Source organism: Dermacentor silvarum, chromosome 5 (assembly GCF_013339745.2).
Source record: "Dermacentor silvarum isolate Dsil-2018 chromosome 5, BIME_Dsil_1.4, whole genome shotgun sequence".
In the NCBI taxonomy this organism is placed as follows: Eukaryota; Metazoa; Arthropoda; class Arachnida; order Ixodida; family Ixodidae; genus Dermacentor; species Dermacentor silvarum.
The window spans coordinates 50,046,164-50,067,452 of NC_051158.1; the positions used below are offsets into that span (position 1 = coordinate 50,046,164).

General features: G+C 46.7%; 1 protein-coding gene and 1 non-coding gene across 2 annotated transcripts in view; both read left to right on the forward strand.

Annotated features, from left to right (window-relative positions):
• LOC119453379 (cytochrome P450 6B5) overlaps positions 1 to 21,289 on the forward strand; it is a 100,784-nt gene that overhangs the window by 20,681 nt on the left and 58,814 nt on the right. The window lies entirely within an intron of this gene.
• On the forward strand, positions 3,283 to 3,355 carry Trnaa-agc (transfer RNA alanine (anticodon AGC)). The gene has a single exon. It is a non-coding gene; the product is annotated as a tRNA-Ala (tRNA).

Below are 21,289 nucleotides of genomic sequence, written 5' to 3' on the forward strand. Positions count from 1 at the left end.
GGACCTGACAGTACAGCTCTGGGCCGTCCAGCGAGCCGAGGAAGCCGCTTCGAGACAAGGTCTCGGAACCGCGTCCGCGGCGCGTGCCCAGACCCACTAAAAATACGCCGGACTCAAATCTTATCGATTTGATAATAAAGTTTACGTTCTTCTTCTTCTTCTTCTGTCGGAGTCGCAATCCCTACGAAGGCTACAGGCGTGACTGCGAATATACCGTCGTCGAGCAGTGCAGAGGAGGACAATGAGTCTTAGGTATGTGCGCGAAGCCCCCTCCCCTACACCCCCCCCCCCTCCATACCACCTGGTGTTTTGCTGAAATTCCTTCACCTTACCAAAAAAAGAGAGAAATACCAAGACTCGCCTTCACGTAGAGAGTGTGATTTATGCCAAGATGGGAAAACGCAGCCAAACGCGGCGGTTGATTAGCGCAAAACAAGAGCGAATGATCTTTGGGAAAGCCCTTCACCAACATCAACGCTGACTTGACCCTGCATTAGACCATTCCGACTACGCTGAGGATGATGACACGAGGACTCACGAACACGTCAGCTACAGAATATGGCGGCAATTATTCATACATTGTAAATGCTTGTCAAACGCCTTGCAGTGCCACTTTCCTTGTAGTTCAGTCACCAGGTATTACTACCCTTGTAATCAGCGTAGGCTTTTTCGCTGCCACTGAACCGACTGACTAGCTCGTGAATCCTCAGGATTCAACACGCGGTTGTTGATTGGTTATAGTACTTTTTCCTCCATCATGTTCACTTCCTCCTTTCCTTAGTGGAAACGGCTATAATGAACTTCTTTCAGATTCACAACAAATCGTCAACAAATGGCAGACGCATAGCCGATCTTGACAGACGTTACCGCTGCATAGTTTGCCAGGTAAATTACAGCTGCCCTAAAGTTTCTCACAATTTCATTTTTCAATTATTTCTCACCATCTTATGTACGACATGAGATGGAAAGCAGCTCCTAAGTGGATTTGACTAAATGTTGCGAGAGATGTGCAGGGTTTACTTATTGATCTGCCAATGTAGGATTATGTTCTTAGCCATTCACTGTCTACAGACCTTCCAGGTAGGTCAGGATCACTCCTTTAGCATCGAGATGTACACTACGGGCCATGCTTGGAGCACGACATTTCTGGTCAAGGGAAATTTATGTACGCTTTTCATATAGTTTGTTGGACAAAAAGTGATCAGAATTGGCACGTCGGGTGGTCTTCTATGAATGAAAGTTCAGTTTGATGGCCTTGATAGATTAAAAAAATTTTGAATTCTATGGTTTTACGTGTCCAAACAACAATATCATTATGAGGCACGCTAATGGGGACTCCAGAATAAGTTTTATCACCTGGACGAGCACTTTTTTTTTCTGCATTTGGCTCCATAGAAGTTTCGACCGCCGCAGCCTGCAGGATCAAATTCGCCAACTCGAGTTCAGCAGCGCAAAGCCTACGCTATATGAGCTGCAATCAGTGCTCAAATACTAATTAGGTGCTCCGAGTTCGGCTCGTACACTATGCGTGAAAAGTCGAGACGCAGCGTGTGGAAGAACATGCATTTCTCTTTCTAAAATACTTATCAAGCGGGAAAGTAATCTGAGTGTCTTCCAATGAAGCCTGAAGGCTCTTGTTATTTTCTTTTAAGTGCGACACTTCCACAGGAAGGAATGCGATGGCAATAACTCTGAAAACAAGGTCATGGTAAAGTTTAGTCTTTACGCCAATTAACAAATGCTTGAGACTTTTAAACACAGCTGCTGAAATGTGAACACGATTCAGACCATCCTGAAAGATGCCTCTTTTTATTGCTTCTTTGAGTATTCACAACGTGCGAAATGTGCCTATATCGTCGATCTGTTCTTGGCCCTCAGTCCTTTTTCAACTTCGAACTGCCGCTCGTCAGTGCGCTGTAGGAACGCTTGTCCTTCCAGATAGCCGTCTTTGCCTCTATTATGGGTCCGCAGGTCTTCCGCAATGCCCTCGCTCCGCTTGTAGTTATCCCAGTCGAGCTTGGATTTCTCCAGCGTGCTAATCTTTTGCTTCTTGTTCATTAGCCGACCTAAGACACTTGCGACTCCGCCCGGCTTCTTGCTAGCGAGTGCAGATGACTTGGGTTCTCCTTCCTGTTTTTCGAGTGAGCGCGTTTCTTTCGAGTCTGCTGCCACTTCCTTGTCAACCTCGACGACTTCCCCCGCAAACTCCAGCAGCTGAGTAATCCGAACCTTTTTCTCTGGAACAGCAGCGACTTGTGAAGTAGCGGCGGAAGTAGACGCTTCGCCCGGATCGGGAACGGCCGCCCGTTTCTTGGTTACGCTGTCGGCGTCTCTCAAGAAGTCGGACCAGAGAATGTCGTCTTTCGCTTTGTCCTTTTGGGCAGCGAGAGTGCTCTCGTCCTGTTCCTTCGCGTCGTCTTTAGCGCTCGGCACGTTGTGAACACTTCCCTGTGCTGGGTCTTTTCCGTCGCAGCGGATGCTTCTTTTGACTTTCAGACGCGGCGTTACCTTCCCCTTCCGCAGCATCCGGCTAGTCGTGGCGACAGGTCGCTCTTCAACGTCGCTCTCCGCGTCACAGTCGGATGCGTCCCCGTCGCTCTCTTCAGCCGATGGGACGTAGTCGTCATCGTCGCTTTCTGAGCTATCGGCGTTTCCGACGAGGTCCAATGTTGACATGTTCTTCGCGACGTCGAGAGAGGAAAGAGAAAGGAATGGCAGTTACCGTTGTCGGAGGCTTCCTTCTCTTTTAGTTGCACGTTCGGGCAACGTTTCAAATGCGTTCGACATTGGGGATTGCCTAGACTTGCGTCTAAAAGAAGAAACAGACGTGGCACGAGCAACGCCCGAACAAATTCGCCGGGCTAGCAGTCGGGGGCGACAACAGCGACGAGAACCAGGCCGCAGTTGCGTAAACGGAGAAAATGCGCAAAATAAACACAGCCAAATATACTTTAGGGCTCATCAAAAGCAGAAAAAGAGGAGTAGACGGTAACTGATGGAACTTCAAGCCTTCGGACAACCGCTGATTGGCCTATGTTTCGTGCGAAGGCAGTGTAGGCACATTTTCCACAGTTATCGATCGTGTTTCGCGGCCTGTCTGAAAAAGACACTAGATGTAGGGTAGTCTTAGACGTCATTAATATTGGATTGGAATATTCATTTGACCATAGGAAGCAGTAAACTGAAACCGTAAACAAATATTTCTCCACAACGTTGCACAAAAAAAAAAAAAAAAAGGAAGCCCCAGGGTACACCCATTAAATTTACGCCGCTGAAGCGGTCGGGGGTGTAGCTCAGATGGTAGAGCGCTCGCTTAGCATGCGAGAGGTACGGGGATCGATACCCCGCACCTCCACTTTTTTTTTTTTTTTTTTTTTTACAGGGCATGTTTTTATATGTGTGCAGCGTCAAAGGATAACAATTTTTTGCCATCACTGTCAAAGATCACCTATAAATAAAGGCCCTTGCGACTGCGAGCGCGTGCGTTTCACTTGGCTAAAACAATAGGCACATTATAACTGAAACCTGGGTAAGAAGGAAACTTTCGCTGAACACGAAGAGCATTGGACACTTGTGCACACTATATATTGATCCGCACAAGTACGTGTATCAATTACGGGACGCACGGAAATTTAACAAAGCGTCTCGGGGGTCACTATAAAGGGCCTTGACAAAGCGTGAAAATAATATGAGAACTGTCGTATGCAGAGGCAATAACGAATTACAACAGAAACTTTTCTCAGATAGTTTGATCTCTGTACAAGCACACGTTAGCAATGAATTTGCATTTAAGATCGGAAACATTTAATAAACCCTTTAAATGGAACGATGTAAGCTCAGTGGTGGAAGAGAGATCACGTGAGCAGCGCCTGTCGCGATAATTCAGTATAGTTTCAAGAGGGCGGGTTGAGTGCACGGTGTCAAGAAAGTGTGGCTGTAATGCTGGTCTTGGCTCATTCATTCTGCAAAGACGCATAGGTTTGCGAAGAGTTCTTTATATATTATATACTTCGAGGGGGAAAAGTTGCAGAAATTATTTTGTATATATGGCCCGCTCATGTATGACGTTATGAACACCGCATCCTTCTTTACGACCAGGCTTGTACACGCTACAGATGTTTAAAAAGTAACCGACCATGAAAATAACTGTAAAAAACTACCAAATGTGATCAATTACTTTTACGCTACTTTCCTTCCATCCCTTATTAACATTTCACAAATACTGTGAATAGAACCGGTATAGCGTGTTCTTCAGTGAGTCCTCTGCAGTCCTTCACTTTATTTTCATTTACAATTTACTTTTCAAAATCTTAGTTCGTCATCTTCCGCCTGAAAACTCGCTCGATGTGCGCGCTGGAGTCAAGGGCTGTGTTCTAACGTACAAACGCCTTGCGCGCAAGGTTGTGGTTTCTAAATGCCGCGACGCTCGGGTCTGGGTCCTCCACGAAACGCTTCGTTGTTGCAGTCCCTTGCAGAAGACGCTCCCGGTAGGGCCAATGAAGGGCGCACAAAATCTTCTATAGGTGATATTCGGGCATCAATGTCCCTTATAAATAACCATGTCTATATATATATATATATATATATATATATATATATATATATATATATATATATATATATATACTTTATTTAAGCTCGGAGCTGTGCTATCGAGGCATAACAACGACAGTTCAAATCGTCCACCAACATCTGATGGAGCGTTAAGTTGAGGAAGCAAGTGCTTTGCGCCTATAGACTACTTCACGCCTGTCTGAACACACGCATCTGCGAAGCTGCGGCGAGGCACGAGCGAAATTCCAAATGCTCATAGCTGGGTCACTTGTTGTTACAACTCGTCTCTTCAATAAAGTGATTTCGCTAGGAGCACCGACTGGAGCAACCGCCAATCACGTACTTTTGCACACCTCTTTGTAGTTACTTTCGTTGTTCCTGTAGCGCTAACCAGCGTCGACCTTCTGGGGTCGACTAGTCTGTTTCAAAGTTGAAATAACCTATATGAGGAAAAGCATCGCCCGGCGCATGGGGCCTCTGCAAGCACGGGGGCATACCATATATATAGGCCCGACCACATCGGGCCGGCGGTGGGCGGTCAGCAAAAGGAACGAGACAGTTGTGCGCACGATATGTGCATTGTCTCGAATCACGCTGTCTCTGCAATCTCGGCCCATTAACTGAAACGCTGTCGGCTCTAATGTCTGCTAAAATCAACTTCTGACAGCACCCGCTCGGTACAGATTCATGTAAGCGAACCTAAATATGAGCTTGCTGCCAATGAACTGGTTTTACCATGTTCAGAGCGCACGTGCATTTGCCCAGCAGGGGCCATGATGCATGTACTTCTCTCCGCTTTCCCGCTATTCGCGCTGCGCTTGGTTTCAAGACAACCTTGAGGGGAAGGCCGAGGATCTTTCCACCGAATTATTAGAGGGAAACTGGCGCGATGCATATATCATCAACCATGCTGTTATCGTAGACTACTTCGCTTTTCTCACTGTTCATTAAAAGCTTAAGTCAGTTTGTCGTGGCAAAAATAAACGAAGAAATTGAAAGAATAAATAGCAAAAAGATTCTTCTTACCATAGTTGTCTTCCAGCCCGTTAAGGACTACAACCTACCGGTATCCTTTATGGCGGGGTATAGTAATGAAACTCATCATAATATCAATCTAGTGTTATATAGTGCCTGAAAGCAACGAACTTGCTTGTCCCACCGTAGACACTGTAGACATTGCACGGCGCACGTAATCAATCTGAACGCTTTTTTTTTTTGTCTCCTTCTCTTTCGTTCCTCCATACCGTTTTTTCAAGTGCAGCTTAACCAAATGAACGAAGTCTATTAAAGATTCCTGGCCATTCACCTCCCTCTATGTTTCGGTTGTGATCTTTTTAGTGTGAATGGTGCGGAGATTATTTCAGCAGCATCATGCGTCCTCTTCTTCGTGTTTTGCAGAACCTGCTCGACCTGTGGATTCACGCAGACGTTCTCGCCGGTTCGGCGGGCAAGCCGCCTGTGGAAGCGAACTCGTTCATGCGCCAGAGCTCGCCGTTCCATCCTTTTGCCATCATCTCCCTGGGTTGGAACACCAAACCCAAAGGCGCATATTCTTGGGGCCAGGTAAGCGCAGTTTCTGATTAAATGCCATTAGTCTGGTGAAGACAGGTTCCTCTCATAGTTGAGATGTTTGCTGTCTTTATTTATTTAATTTCTTTAGCACTTCGCCAACTATTGATGGTTGGTGTTTCTCGTTCTGTGTATACAGGGGGCCTAGATTATGGCACTTAGCTTTATGGCACTGGATGTCGACCGACAGAATGTTGCCGGTGAGCGCACTTCTGTCCTCCGTAGTCAAGTAATGAGTCGTCACATGTAACCTGTACATATAATGCCGTTCATAGATATAGGCCTCTCAATCAAAAAAATAAAAGCCCCTTTCTTCAAGAAAGATGGTTGAACGCGAAGCTTTCTCCCATGCAAACTGAATCAAAGTTAAAGTCCGAAGCCAACGATCACGCAGTGAACCCAAGAAATGCTGAGCGACCGATGCGATCAATATGTGATTTGATTGCTTGTTTAGGATTGTATTTTTTGAACGTTGAAGTTGAATGAAGATACATTTCGTTAAGTTGCATAGCCTTTATTTTAGATCCTGTAGCCGTTGAATACACGCACACACACTTTCACGGTCGACTCTACACTTGAACAGTATTGCCTTGTGATCGCTGTGCAGAGGCTCTGCCGTTGCCGATACACGGTATCGGCCTTACGGGCACGATCGCGCTCGCACTATAAGTTCGCGTACGGCAGCTTCTTCTGCCGTGCGCTGCACCCACGGCCTACCGATGGTGACGGCCGGGAATGCATTGCGTGACGCGCGAAATGCAATGCAGATATATACAGTTCGTCTGGGTACTGTGGCGTTGCAGTTCCCATTGTTCTTATCGGTACAACTGCGAATGTAAACTGTAGTGTTTTACGATACGTATGTCGTGCGCCGTTGTCCTGTTGTGTGCGCAGATGCACAGCCGTTGTTCTATCGTGTGCGCAGATAGTTCCATTGGGTAAGTTGGCTTTCCTGCAGTGCGTTTTCGGTGCTCACGGACGAATCAGTGAGACATAGAGAGCTTCGCTTTAATAGCTCATAACATTCAAGGATGCTCTGAATTTCTGCAATTTCTTATATTTGGGCTACCTCATTATGGGACCACAGGTTATGTGCCCCTGGCCACCGTGCCTCTGGCTATACGCCAATTCTTCTCCAATCCCTCATTCGGGTATTTTCCACTGTGACGCAATAGGTATAGAAATATTAAGGGTATAGAGACTGTCCTCCATCTGTTGGCGTACGCCTCTCCTCACTATTCATCACTCACTAAGCATCATACATCGTCTTCGTGTTCGGGACATCGCTGCATGAATGTTTCATATCTGCCTGATTTGATGTTAGCGTTTCGGCATCACTTGAAAACGGTGTATTGCATAATCATTGCATGACACTAAAGGTGTCGCTTGCGCAATGCATAAACAGGAACGTCGCATCACATCACACGTTACGTAGGAAGAAAATCGCATTTCATTGTATAGCCTTTAATAAACCACTTCCCGAAAGCATTGCGTCACGCAGATTCCAATTTATGTGCCACCAAAATTTTGTAGGCTTAATCCCCATAGGAAATTTAGGAATTTGTGTGGCATCTAACGTATTCATGCGAGCCTCCTGAACAGGCTGAGACTAGGTGTTGCCTTTATGTGACAGTCATATGCACCGCATTCAACGCTCACAGTCGCCATACTGTGATATGCGCAATGTACCTGAGACAGGGGAACACACGCTTTCATTATTCTAGCGCTTTGTACAGCACACTGACGCGAACAAGGGGAACACCGGCTAGGAAGGAAAACACAAGCCGACGAAAGGAAACAATGTTCCTCTCGTCACCTTTAGTGTGTGTTGTATATAGCCGCAAGAAGAATGAACGGACACATACTAGCCAAATTCACCGGTCTGTGAAATGTTATTGAAAACCTACTCGTTGCTCCCCAATATGACTGCGAATTTCAGGCACTGACATAGGGCTGACAGCAACACTCATTATGTGTTGCTGTGATACAGTGTGTGAAAAATGTGTGGATGCTTGTGACTGACGGAAGACGGATCAGAAGCCGAGTTAGACTCTTGTGGTGTTTGGTTTCTTCTTTAAAAACGCGCCATTTCTCTCTTGCTTCCTGGGCCTCCTTATCTGTTGGCTTCTTACGGACATTACTTAAAATACTGTTCCATAATTTCTCTTATTGTTTTAACTCATATTAGGAGCCAGCAGTTTATAAACAATTTGACCCCGTCAAACGCAGGTGGAATCCATGGTGCGGCTTGTGAGCTGCGGCTACCCCTTCCTCTCGCGCGTGGCCTTCAAGGTCCGGGCGTCCATGGTGGAAGCGTCCTTGGCGCAGCTCTCGTGGCTGCTTGACGTGATGCCCAACGCCACGCTCGTCGTCTGGTCTGCGGACGGAGAGGCACCAAACGCCAGCGCTCTGCACATTCTCCGTAAGGCCCGGCCATCGGCACGCATCGTCTACGACCTGCCTCAAGAGCACCAGCTCGAGAACCTTCTGGAAGAGGCCGTAGCTCAAGAGGGCGGTGAAGGCGCCAAGCAAGAGAGCACCGACGTTGGCTGGAGCGCGGAGAAGAACAATACCGGAAGCTGCCGAAAGGCGTCCCTACTCGGACGCAACGCTGTCGTGCTTGGCGATAACGGCGTCTCGATGATGCTTCCTGATTCGTGGTCTAACTTCGAGGCCAAGTTGGATCTGACCAAACCTCGCTCCTTGGCTGTGAGCCTAGGCGACGAAAAGCTCTCCCTCGAGGGCGCATGCTTCCAGCTGGTCCTGAACAGGTGAGAGGATCAGGAATTTGATAGCCGTGGTGTCTCGCGGGCTTCGCGATTCGGGACAACGGCGAAGTTCGGACACATGTCAGAGGACCTACGTGCTATAATATACGAAGAGTTTTAGCCATTCTGTACACATATTGCCCAGCCTACAGAATACTGGAACACTTTTCAGTAGATGGAAGCAGCAGCGCTGGTAAATACATGTTGTGGGACTTTTTTTCCACCACAAAACGCCAGAAGTGCTCTTGTATAGCGTGCTGTCCTCGTCGAGGGGGGTGGGGGGGGGGGAGCCTTTATACATTAGCTATTGTGTTGCTGCCGTCGCTTCTACGCTGTCACTAAGTAACTCGTGGCGCTTCATTGTATTCATAATTTCATGTGCTAAGGCTCAGCTCACATGGTGGCACCAACTCAACTTACATGATCGTTACGTGATGGCGCCAGAAGCGCTGCTGCTCACGTTTACCCCTACGGTGTTTCGGCATTCAGCAAATAGTAATGCAGTGTCGCATTCTGTAATATATAATTTGTACTAGAAGTCCACTCTACTAAATATATTTTGCCTGACGTCTATTGCTTTCCCGGTAAGGCATGAACGCCTTAGTCCCTCATGCAAGCATTGTTCATTGACTCATGTAGGGCTTGGCGACACATGTTTGTATAGCGCTGCCGAGTCGGTACAGATGAAAACATGCAGACATGTGTAACGCTTGCACATTGCCTTCGCTTCAACAGGAGCGGCCAGGAGGTGACAAGCCGCGCCTGGCCGACGACGTGCAAGAATCACGGATCGTCGTCTTCTTCGTCGAAGAAGCCGACTGCTCCCGCCATGGTCAAACAGTGGACATACGGTGAGCCGGCGCCGCTCAAGCTGCAGCCGTCTCCAGGGGCAGTCGTGTATGCTGTCAAGCTGCAAGACCCAACGGCGGACCCAACGGCGGACCCTGCGGCTGCGGCATCCACACTGGTCCCCACGTTGCTCCTTCTGTTCTTCGGAATCCTGGTCGTGAAAGTGCCTGAGCTTTGAGCGGTGCTTTATTGAACTGACGAACGCGGCGGAATGCCAGCCAGACTGTTGGCGGGGGACGTGCACACAGCGAAGCAAACAGCGTAGGACAACGCTAGTAAAGCCCCTCCACAGAGTTTTAAGTGGCCGTAGCACTTTGATGGAAGGGCTTTAAACGCTAGAAGCGTCAGAAGGGTTTTACGTACTCGTTAACTCGGGGATTTAGGAGTGTAGCGACGGGGGGAAGGTGCGAACTGAGAGAAGCATCTACCTAGGTTTCCTTTGACAGAAACGATACACATGTACTCCATTGCACTACATCCCACCTGTAGTGGCAGTTCGAAGTCTAAAGGATGATAGTCTGCTCGTATACCTATACCCTTCCCACGACTTCCGAAGTCACTGGGCAACATTCCTACCACCGAAACCCACCAGCTTATTTGGAGTCTTGATATTATGATCGCAAAGGGTCAGCGAATCTATCCAGGAAAGTAAAATTCGGGCTACAGGCGTAAAAGCCCAACAGCGCTTTCAACAGCTCGCAGATAACTAGAGTGGCGTGTATGGAATTACAAAAATCAAGAGAAACAGACTTTAATGAGTGGTCGTAGAGTCAGTGTGGTGTCTCTGATCCACTAATAATTGTCTTTTTTCACCTGCTGTTGTCAGAGGACCATAACGCAAGGGAAAGTCAATGACCATATAAGTTAATTCTAGCAATTACCAGAACACCATTGTGTTACCGTTTTCATCGCTTCGTTCCGGCACATTTCTCATATCTCAGTTCACTCAGACATACGTTTACATAGTATGTATACTGCATCTGGCGTGACCACAAGTACTCCAGTTTCAAGCGAATAGTGCATTCCTCCTTCTAAAATAGCAGGATTGTATTTCTTCAAGCACCAAATGATTGTACAATCTTCCATAACAAGATTTTTACATCAAGGATGGCCAATCTGAAATCACCGACTCTTCCAACTCATTATGACGTCGCAGTTTGCTTGTTTCGCCTCTTTGGCTCACAGATGATTTCTCGTAAGAAGCTACACTTACAAAACGGGTCTAGGAAATCTGTTGTGTGCTAAAGCCAAGCAAAAATATGCCGAAAGACAGAGAGGCACGAGACGTCTAGATTGATTCATGGGCAGCTGTGATGTCACATCCGACGTTTTCATCGATTTATGCATCTAAGAACGCGTCCATGGGCTCCACTGATTCGGCCATTTTTGTTAACTTAGAGCCCAGCTTTCATAATAGGATGTACCCGCTTATAATATTTTATTCTATAGCGCTTAGAAAGTCGAAAAAAAAAAGGGTGAGGTATGACTCTTGTACGCGGCTACAAAAAGTAAAACAGTAATTTTTTTGTTATTTCTATATTGTAGAAACAAGATTCAGCAATACAAAAAAGAAAGCATTACCCACTACTGTCCAGGTATGTCGGAGTTCGATGTGTTATCACGTGAAAAGTGTTCTCCCCTGGTCCCGAAAGCCGTTGTTCGGTCTTTTCTCCTCTGCGCCTGGCTTGCGGCGTGCAAACTTGTCTTGCGCTGTTTGCTTCACTGTTCAATGGTGTTATTTTGGGGCTGTACATAACACATGTGACACTCGCAAGCTCTGTTGGCTTTTTTTCTTTTTTTTTTCGCTGTAGAAGTCGCTTTGCTCCGTTGATTGCGTTAGCGAAAGTAGTTTTGAAAGCACTCCGGCCTTTTATATAGACAGAAAGACATATTTTTTTGCCACATTTTTATAGAACAAGACATGATATCGACACATGGCCACAATTGAAAGCCGTCTCGGGCAATCAACCAGTGTATGCAAATACAATTATGTTCCTTGTAATGAGACGTCATTTATAAAGAAAAAAACAGGAAATATCATTAGGTCGAGGCAGTATGCGGTCACTGTTTGTATAGTATACACTTCGCTACTGGTTTTCGTTACGTTTTCTTCTTCCTTTCTCTTTTGTTCGTGCCACAAGCTTTACTTTATATAAAACAGCATCACGATTTTACATCATTTCACGCGTACGCACTCTGCATCCATGACATTTCATTCGGCCGCCATAAGTCACGTTGAAGTATTACTATTGTACTACTCTCGGCCAAAGCCTGCAGTCGCACCAAAATGAGGCCATTCGTCCTTCCATCGAGCAATTACGCAAGGAGCTATTTGTTTATGGCAGGAACAACGCGTCTCGAGCGTACAGACTACAGTGGTTTCTCAGGGCAAAACCCATTCCTCTTTAAATCGCAGCTGGATGCTTTGACCAAGACAGGCAATGCACGTCGTGGCTTATTTTAGCTCTGCCTTCAGTGAACTCAGCTTTAGGTTTGCTTAGGCCAGCTTAAGGGAATCAGCAGACGATTCTACACGAATTTTAACAATCTCGCAAAGAACGCAAAGACAACTTAGTCGCGTAAATAATTTTGAGTTTTTTTTCTGGCAAGAGAACAGATCGCGACCGAATTTATTAATTTTCTTTTGTAGTTGCCAGCCCTATAAAAAACTTGCTGTGGCAACAAGCAACTAAACGTAATGCAACTGGCACACAGAGATTAACTTTATAGTGCTTGTGCGTGATTGAAATATGCAAGTATTGTGATAATTAGCTTACCCAGAACACACACTGCAGTCGTTATTTTTCGTCGATGTTTGTGGTAGTCTCACCGCGCAGGGTCGATGAAGTATAGGCTCAACAAGAAGACTTAACTTATGCATACTTATGCTGCATGCTTTCGCTGTCTAGACTTTAGAGAAAGATAACTGTTGCTAGCATTGTTTTCTTTTTAAATCCTGGACTGCTGGACATAGGCTCCATTAAATCTGCTTCATTCTTTTCTCGTGTATGTTGCGCAGATGACGTCTTTTGGGGATACGTTCGCGGTTTTGATCACGACGTGATGTAGAACGATTGAAAAAAAAAAAACTTCCTGGTTAGCACTTGCCGAACGTGTGCAATACCTTCTTGTCCTTTGTCGTCGGACTACGAGATTATCACCGATCAATGACCTCATCATTGTCAGGTATGCCACAGGCAAACGTGTTTCATGCAGGAACACGACCTTGAATTAAATTGATGGCAGCTTGAGTCTATTTAGCACGATGTGAACAAGTGGTCTTAGTCAACAGTGAAACATTTCTTCGGGTGCCTTCTCCGTACTTTTGTTGTTCGGCTGCGTTTGTGATTGGGTACCTAATTCCTTCATTGAGCACAGCGGTATTCGGTTGTACCATTGAAAAGCCATTAAAGAAAACGATGACTCGTATTCGACTTAGGGCGAATGCTCACAACAATAATTTTTCTGTTCTCACTCTCTCTTATGTACATATGTGTTCGCATTTAACGAAATAAAAGTGTGTTTTTCGTTGTAACAAAGATTATTTGTCTACGTTTTCTTCCGCACACACGCTTGGTGATGCGCGCAAATCTTCTGTGAGCAAAGTACTGATGCGATTGTTAAGGTGATGATGTGCAGTATTATTCTTATAACAATGTGCAGTATGTACATCTGCGCTACCGTACTCAACGACACCGACACAGAATTGATGCACTCGCTAAGATGAACGTGCCGAGTGCCGTTCATTTTACATAACGGTGGTGACAATACGTACGGCAAACAAGGAGTGCCATGGAACGTACATTTCGGTACACGCATTAACAGAGCTTCTCGTAAGAAGACAGACCGACCTGTAGCGCCCACCGACGCTGCAACGCGGGGCGCTTTGGTCGGCGCTCCCAACCGGTGCCTTCGCGCCGACTGTCAAGGAAGTAAACAATAAAAAGAAATGCAGCGCGTGCTCGAAGCGCAAGCTCGGCACGCGCAGTGTTGTTCCAGGAGCTTGAGACGCTGGTCGTCGCGGCCTCCGCTCGACTGGCCGCCTTCTTAGTAGGAACGACGGCACGGCTCGTTCGCCGCCGTCACGTTCTTCCTACAATGGTGACCCAGACGTGATCGGCCACGACGCGCACCGGCCACGGCGCTCACCAAGCCACGGCGCTCACCGGCAACGGCGCTCACCGGCCACGGCGCTAACGCCACGGTACGAGCACGCCGGCCACGGTACGAGCACGCCGGCCACGGTGCGAGCGCGCGGTCACGGTACGAACACGCCGGCCACGCGGAGCGGTGACACGTCAGCTACTCACTTCTCGGACCATGGCCCTGCGCATAGTGCTGACTGGCCTGACCCTGGCCCTGATGGTTCGGGCGACTTCTACGAGGACCAGTTTCGGCTCGGGAACGCCAGCAGCCTACGGCCCACGGCCCCTTACGATGTGGACCGTCAGCGGGCTCTGCTCGAGGGACCGTTCCATCGGGCGCCCGTGCAGCAGCTAAGCCTGACTTGTCCTACCAACGATCCAGCGCCGTGTTCGATATTGGAAAGCTGCAGCGCTGTAAATCACCGCAGCCGTGACCTCGTCGTGGAGTGTCCGCCTCGGCTGCGGGAGGTTGCGGGTTCGAAACCAGGCGGCCACCGGTTACCCACCGGAATACAAATCGAGCACAAGCGACCCCCGGCCAGACGCCCGGCTTTCTTCAGGGGTGCTCGCTTGGGAGAAGCTCCGCTTAACCCGCCGTTCCCCTCGGGGATTAGTTTCGAACAACTCTGCAGCCTGCAAAGGTGGTTACGTACAACCCGGCCTGCGCGGCTGAAACTCGAGTGATGCATCGATGCGCAGCCCACTGCGCGCACAATCCCGCACACTGGTAACCTCCTTCCAGGGGCCCACAGCTCTCGCGCCTGTACAAGTACTACGCCACAATCCCCTGGACCGTACACGACCGTCTCCTGGAGAACTCCATCAACCGCCCTACCCTAAGCACCGTGAAGAACGACGTCCCCGTTAAGGTCTCCAAGATCGCCATCAACCAGCTGGAGAGGCTTCCCTCCGACAACGGCAAGTTCGTCTTTCAATGCACCACCCTATCGACGCGCAGGTCACCAAGGCAACCATCGCACTTGGTTCCATCTTCGAGGACACCTGCACGAGCAACGCCCAGCGCGAGCCTCGCGGGGCCTCGTGAAGTGAGGGCCGCTACCCCTACAAGCTATCCGAGCCCGTGAGCCTAAGTCCAAGCACCTGACCTGCCGCACCGCCACCGGCCTCGGCTAGCCCTGCGACTACTCCGAGCAGTGCGTCTTCGCCCAGCTGAACGGCGTCTGCACGGACCATCTGATCGGCGACTGTGCTCTCGAGTTTGTCCGCTCGCTGGACGGCAAGACCTGCGACAAGCTACAGACCACCGCCGGAAACGCATTGGACAGCCCTGCAAGGCCAACAGCGAATGCCACACTGCCGGAGCCGCTTGCCTCAAGGACGTCTGTGCGTGCGCCAGCCACAGGTGCACCTAAGATGCAGGCTGGAGTACAAAGATCCGACTTGGCTTCTCTCACTTCCTTCATCGACGTTCCGTCTGGGCGGGGAGCCCTGTAGCGCCCACCGACGCTGCAACGCGGGGCGCTTTGGTCGGCGCTCCCAACCGGTGCCTTCGCGCCGACTGTCAAGGAAGTAAACAATAAAAAGAAATGCAGCGCGTGCTCGAAGCGCAAGCTCGGCACGCGCAGTGTTGTTCCAGGAGCTTGAGACGCTGGTCGTCGCGGCCTCCGCTCGGCTGGCCGACTTCTTAGTAGGAACGACGGCACGGCTCGTTCGCCGCCGTCATGTTCTTCCTACAACATCACGGCGCATGCGCAGCAGCGCGCATCTGGCGGGAGCTCGGTGGAGCCGTATCTGTGTGGTGTCGGTTGGTTGCCATGGCTACGGCGCGGCAGTTTCTTGCCACACGCACTAATTACGACTGTCTTAATTAAACTGCGGAAGATGGCGACGACGCTCGAGCCAATGGTGATGATAATTTCGTGGCACACGCACAAATTACGGCTGGCTTAAACAGCTTCGCTGTTAATCATATGCCAGCACCAATTTTTCAAACAGCTCAAGATAATCAATTTGGTGCTAGCGGTAGCGCATTCCATCTTCAATTGATTTAGGAAGGAGGGATCACTTAAATGAGTCAACCTTTGCAGGTATAGGCATATATTGGTCCTCGTGGCTAGATCTAGCAGACCGGGAAATTCGTGACATTCTGTTTTGTATATGCCTTTCAGTGTCAAAATTGAAGCTGTTATGTTTCAATAAATAAATAAATTTTCGTCTAGACACTCTTCGCCACAATGAAAGCTCGGGCAAATTTAGTTGAGTGAGCATCTCAGTCACTGAATCCGTGCACCTATATTTCGGCATAATAAACCTCGCTGCACGCCTCTGTATTTTTGTTATATTTTATTTACTTTATTCCTTCCTATATGGATCCCATATTATGCTAGCATATTCCAGCGCGGGACGTGCCAATGCCAGATATGCAGTTAGTTTAGCATTCCGGGAGCAAGTTTAAGCCTACGTCTTAGTGACCAAAGTTGAACCTATGCGGCATTACATAAATTAGTGATGTGTTCTTTTTTTCCAAGATAATTAAGTCATGTGATATCGTAACGCATAAATACTTGAAGTGGCTCACTTGTTTTATTGCTTTACCATCTAGCTTGTAATTGAAAAAAAAAAACATTTCTCGTTTTTCATGTTATTCGCGCATAGACAGTTTCTTTTTTTGCAACTAATTTTTCATTTTACAGCGCACGCCACAATCGGTAATTGCTTCTAGTACCTTAACCTAATTCTAATTCGCCCGCATGGCATTAAAGTTTAGAGTATATAAAGCAATCATCTGTAACTAAACAAACTGTTGACTTACCATTAAGGCCATTTGTCGTCATAAATATAACATAGAAACAATATATGTCCTAACACAGACCCTTGAGGGACATCTGATGTTACTTTTAGAATTTTCGATTTCTTCCCTATAACTTCCCCATATTGTGACCGGTTGGTAAAAAAAGATTGAATCCACTTAACTATGTTTAACTTAACTCCGAGATCAAGTAGTTTACCAATCAAGCCCGAGTGGCAAATGTGGTCAAAAGCTTTTAATAAATCTAGGCAAATTCCGTCCATCTGACCTGTTCCTATATTACCTGAGTAAAATTGTCTACTCTTTCCGCAAGCTGGGCGATGGTGAACAATCGGCTCCTAAATCCATGTAGTTAGAAGTAAATATGTTCGAGCTTTCGAGATAGTTAAACAAGCTTTTTGATAGGATATACTCGGATATAACATTTTACGGCAAGTACACCCATGAGCAATAGTGTACCTCCACAGGTTCGCCGAAAAAAAAGTGAATTTCTTCGTAATTACCGTACATAAACTTAAACTGACGAGCATACAGAAATTTCGAAATGCCAAGCTTGGACTGCAGTCTCAATTTCAAGTTGCGTTCGCAGGCAGTTGAAAAAAATCAGCTTTATTGGGCAATTCCTGGTGCGCTTACATTTGCTCGCGGTTGTACAAGTAATTTAAATGGGTCTATAATTTTGAACTCTGTGTTTGTCCTCAGTTTTATGAACTGGTATGACTCGCGCCATTAACCAATCGTGCGGCAAATGTGCTGTTCAAGAGATGCATGGAAAATTATCAATAAATACTTCGCGATTCATTCAGCATATTATCTCAAGAATTCATTAGCGATGTCATCCGGGCCAGGTGACTTTTTCTGTGTCTAGACCTTAAAGAAGTGTATACGTATACCTTCTACAGTTAAGATAATGTCTGGCATGTCTGAACGTGCATTAGTAATTTTCTCTCTAATTTCTGCAGGAAATGCAAGGAGGGTCAAACACGGATTGGAAAAATTCGTTGTATCTATCAGCAATTTGCACAGAGTCTGTAATTATACATTCATTGCTGGTAGCATACCCACATCCTCACGTGATGGAGCAAGGTGACGCCAAAAACGCTGTGGCGAATCTTTCACAAACAGTGATAAAGTGTGGGAATAGTAATGTTCTTTCGCAATAGATAATTTTTGCTTTATAATTATTGAAAGATTTCAACTCTCCTTAAGATCTTTGTTTTCTCTTTTTTGTTTAGTTTGCGCTTTAACTGAATCATTTCTCGGTTTACCCAAAGATTTCGCTTTCGCACATTTTCTATCTTCATAGGAACCTACTTACGCAGACAGTATTTGGAAATACCTTTAAAACTTATGCCACAACATATTGACCTCACCTGGTCCATCAAACGATTCTAGTGCCATCTCCTGATAATTCAGGATGCTGACATCATCGCATGCTTACGTGTATTGTTTCTTTGTAAAGGTTGACTGGCCAAACGTTTTTTATGCACAATAGGACAAGTTTGTGGTCTGATAGTCCATAAATAACAGAAATAGCATAATCAGTAATCCTGCCGTCTATAAATACAAGGTCAAGCACTGACTGAGTACCTGGTCTAATTCCAGATCTACCTGCTTAAGATCTCTGTTAAAATCATGTCAAATAAAGCATCACAATGTTTTAAGTCTGCTGAACCAATCTATCGTACATACCAACGAAAATCTGGCAGCTTAAAATCAGATGCTATAATTAGACGCGTGTTTTCAGACACATTGTTGGTCAAAAAGGCGTCAATTGATTGTAGACAGGCAGAGGGGCATTAAGGAGGTCTATAAACAGCCCCAATTGCGCAAGTAGAGCCGCACAGCATTTATCTACACCAAATACTTTCGTTATTGGGCATTCGCGTATCATCACAAGCTCAATATCTTTTATGAACAATCACTACGCGACCACCGCGAGTTTCACAATCCTTACGAATAATTTGATAACAGGGGATATTATTTCACTGTCGGCTATGTCCGAGTGCGATCAGATTTCGGTCACATCGACAATATCAGGGTTATACAGAAAAAGAAGGTGCTCAAGTTCAGTGGTTTTTTTTCACTAGGCTGCGAGCATTATTAGAGAGAGAGAGAAACGAAGACGGAAAGGTAGGGAGGTTAACCACGGACGTGCCCGGTTGGCTACCCTACACGTGGGGAGGGGAAAGGGAAGAATAGATAAGGAGAGAAAAGAAAAAAATAGTGTTAGTCATTCGCAGAGAGTCACAGAAGAATCTCCGCTGTGACAAGCGTTCGCACAATCCAGTACTCTTCACGAACTGCAGAAGGGCTTTGTGGCCTTTTGCATGCAAGAATGCATGGGCCATGGCCCGAGTATCTTTTCTTCCGAGAGCGTTCTGTTATCTAAGGTTGAGTTTAGCTTGGAGAACACGTCGTTGAGTATCAAAAGATGGACAGTGACACAGAAGGTGCTCAAGAGTCTCGTCGCACCCGCACAAATTGCACGCCGCACTGTTGGTCATCCCTATTAGGAACGAATAGGTGTTGGTAAATGCGACACCCAACCACATGCGACAAAGTAAAGTTGTTTCACGACGGGAGAGTCCAGGTGGTATGCGAAGTCGCAAGTTAGGGTCAAGAGAGTGCAAACGTGAGTTGATGAAACCCGGTGAATTCCATCGCAGAAGTGTGATGTGGCGAGCAATCGACTGAAGTTGCCGCGCAGCATCCGTTCTTGAGAGTGGTATAGGAACCAGATGATGTTCGTTATGAGCCGAGCGTGCTCCTTCATCTGCGCTGTCGTTGCCGACAATTCCACAATGGCTTGGCAGCCATTAAAGTACAATGCCATGTCTTTCTTCGAGCGTGTGATGATGAGCATGCCTAATTTCGTCCACTAGCTGCTCGTGTAACGCTTGTCGTAGGGAAAACTGTAGAGTTTTCCCTACGACACCTTGAAGAGCCATTATTAGAGAGCTTTAGAATAGGTTTGGGGCCCCTCTTCTAAATCTCTCTAATATCTTTAGTCTGAAATCTCGAGTTTGGTTTCTACTGTGTCATGCAGACGCACGTGCAGTTGTATTTTTCGTGTTTGTTTTCATTCCAAAAGACTGCGCATCGTTCCACGCACACAACTCGTTGTCGCTAACAATCTTGTCATACATGAGTCTAACATTCAGGCCCCGTTCCCTTTCTGCTTTTGCGCTTTCCCATAGATTTTTCAGCTGTCATAGCGCGTTTATAGAAAAATCATCCGAGACAGAAGTGCCGGTCCTTCTTAACTTTCTGCAATTCATGAACACCGAAGTTCTTTCTGTGTAGTCTAAAACCCTCATGTTGACTGGGCATAATTTCTGCCCAGCCTATGTATTCTTTCTGCTGTGGTTATTTTAACATTAAGTCGCTCTCGGATAAGTTCAGTTGATACATTTTGCAATCTCTTCAGCAGCCTAATTTTCAAGTTCCGCGATTCCAAACACTATAAAATTGTTTCTAAAGCTGCGGACTTCTAGATCAGCCAAGTTTTCGTGTTGCGCGTCCATGGCGAAGCCATATCCTTCAAGGTTGTTTCAAGGTGCGTAAATCTTTCCTCCTACTTCGCCACTATTTTCAATGTGCTCCCTACTTAAAGCATTCATTGGTTCAGTAGCTGAATAGAAAAAGAAGATTGGTCGGCCTTAATTTCCTTTATGTCTTCTGTCATTTTTTGTTGCCCGTCCAAAAGTTTCTGCAGCACACCCTCTACCTGAGGTCCACGGTTTTGCTCTATATCGCCACTAAGCAACAGCAACATCGACAAGCATGTCATGTCAAGATCAATACAGGTTTGGGGATACGGAACAACTATAAACCTATTGTCGCTTTTTAAGCACTTTTCAAACCTACTAACCTGCAAATACAGGATACGCAGTTCAGTTGGCTTAATACTAATAGATTCGCCGTGCCAACGAAAGACCTCGGTGCCGGCTGCCTTTGAGCAGCCAGCACAGTCCGTTCTCACAGCTGTTTTCACGTATAATTTACTTTTTCTTACATTATCAGTACGCTTTTGCTCGCAGTTTGAGGGCCGCCATGATGACCAAAAACATCGCTCGCACAAATAGTACCCCACTGTTCAAGTTCTTTACAGTTCACCTGTCGAGATCGCTCAGGGACGTTCTGCTGTTTAGCATAATATCTTGCCTTAAACTGAGAATGCCGAGGCAGCGGCATTTCTGCGTGGTCGGAATGCATCAACTTTCGTTTACTTAGAATTAGGTACGCGGTAAAGAAACACCCAAGTGATCCAAACTAACCTGTATTCCACCACTATATGGCGTCCGCCGTAGTCCGATGTGTAGATTATGGGTGATAAGCCCTTCATTTCAATTTTTTTGTTTTCTTCGACCATACTTTAGCAACTTTTCATCAAAAAAGTGGAGCAGAACTCACCTGCGATGGTTGTCCAGGTAATGACCTTAATATTCTTTTGAGAGGAAAATGACGTATTGATGAAAATTGTCGTTCTATGTACACTTTTATACACTTTATACGTACAGTCAACCACAAAAGTTTGCGGACCACGCGAGCGCGTGCCAGACTGCCTATCCGCGCCACCTAGCGGTACGCCACCTAGCGGCGACAGGGGCGCTCTCCCGGATATGAGCCCT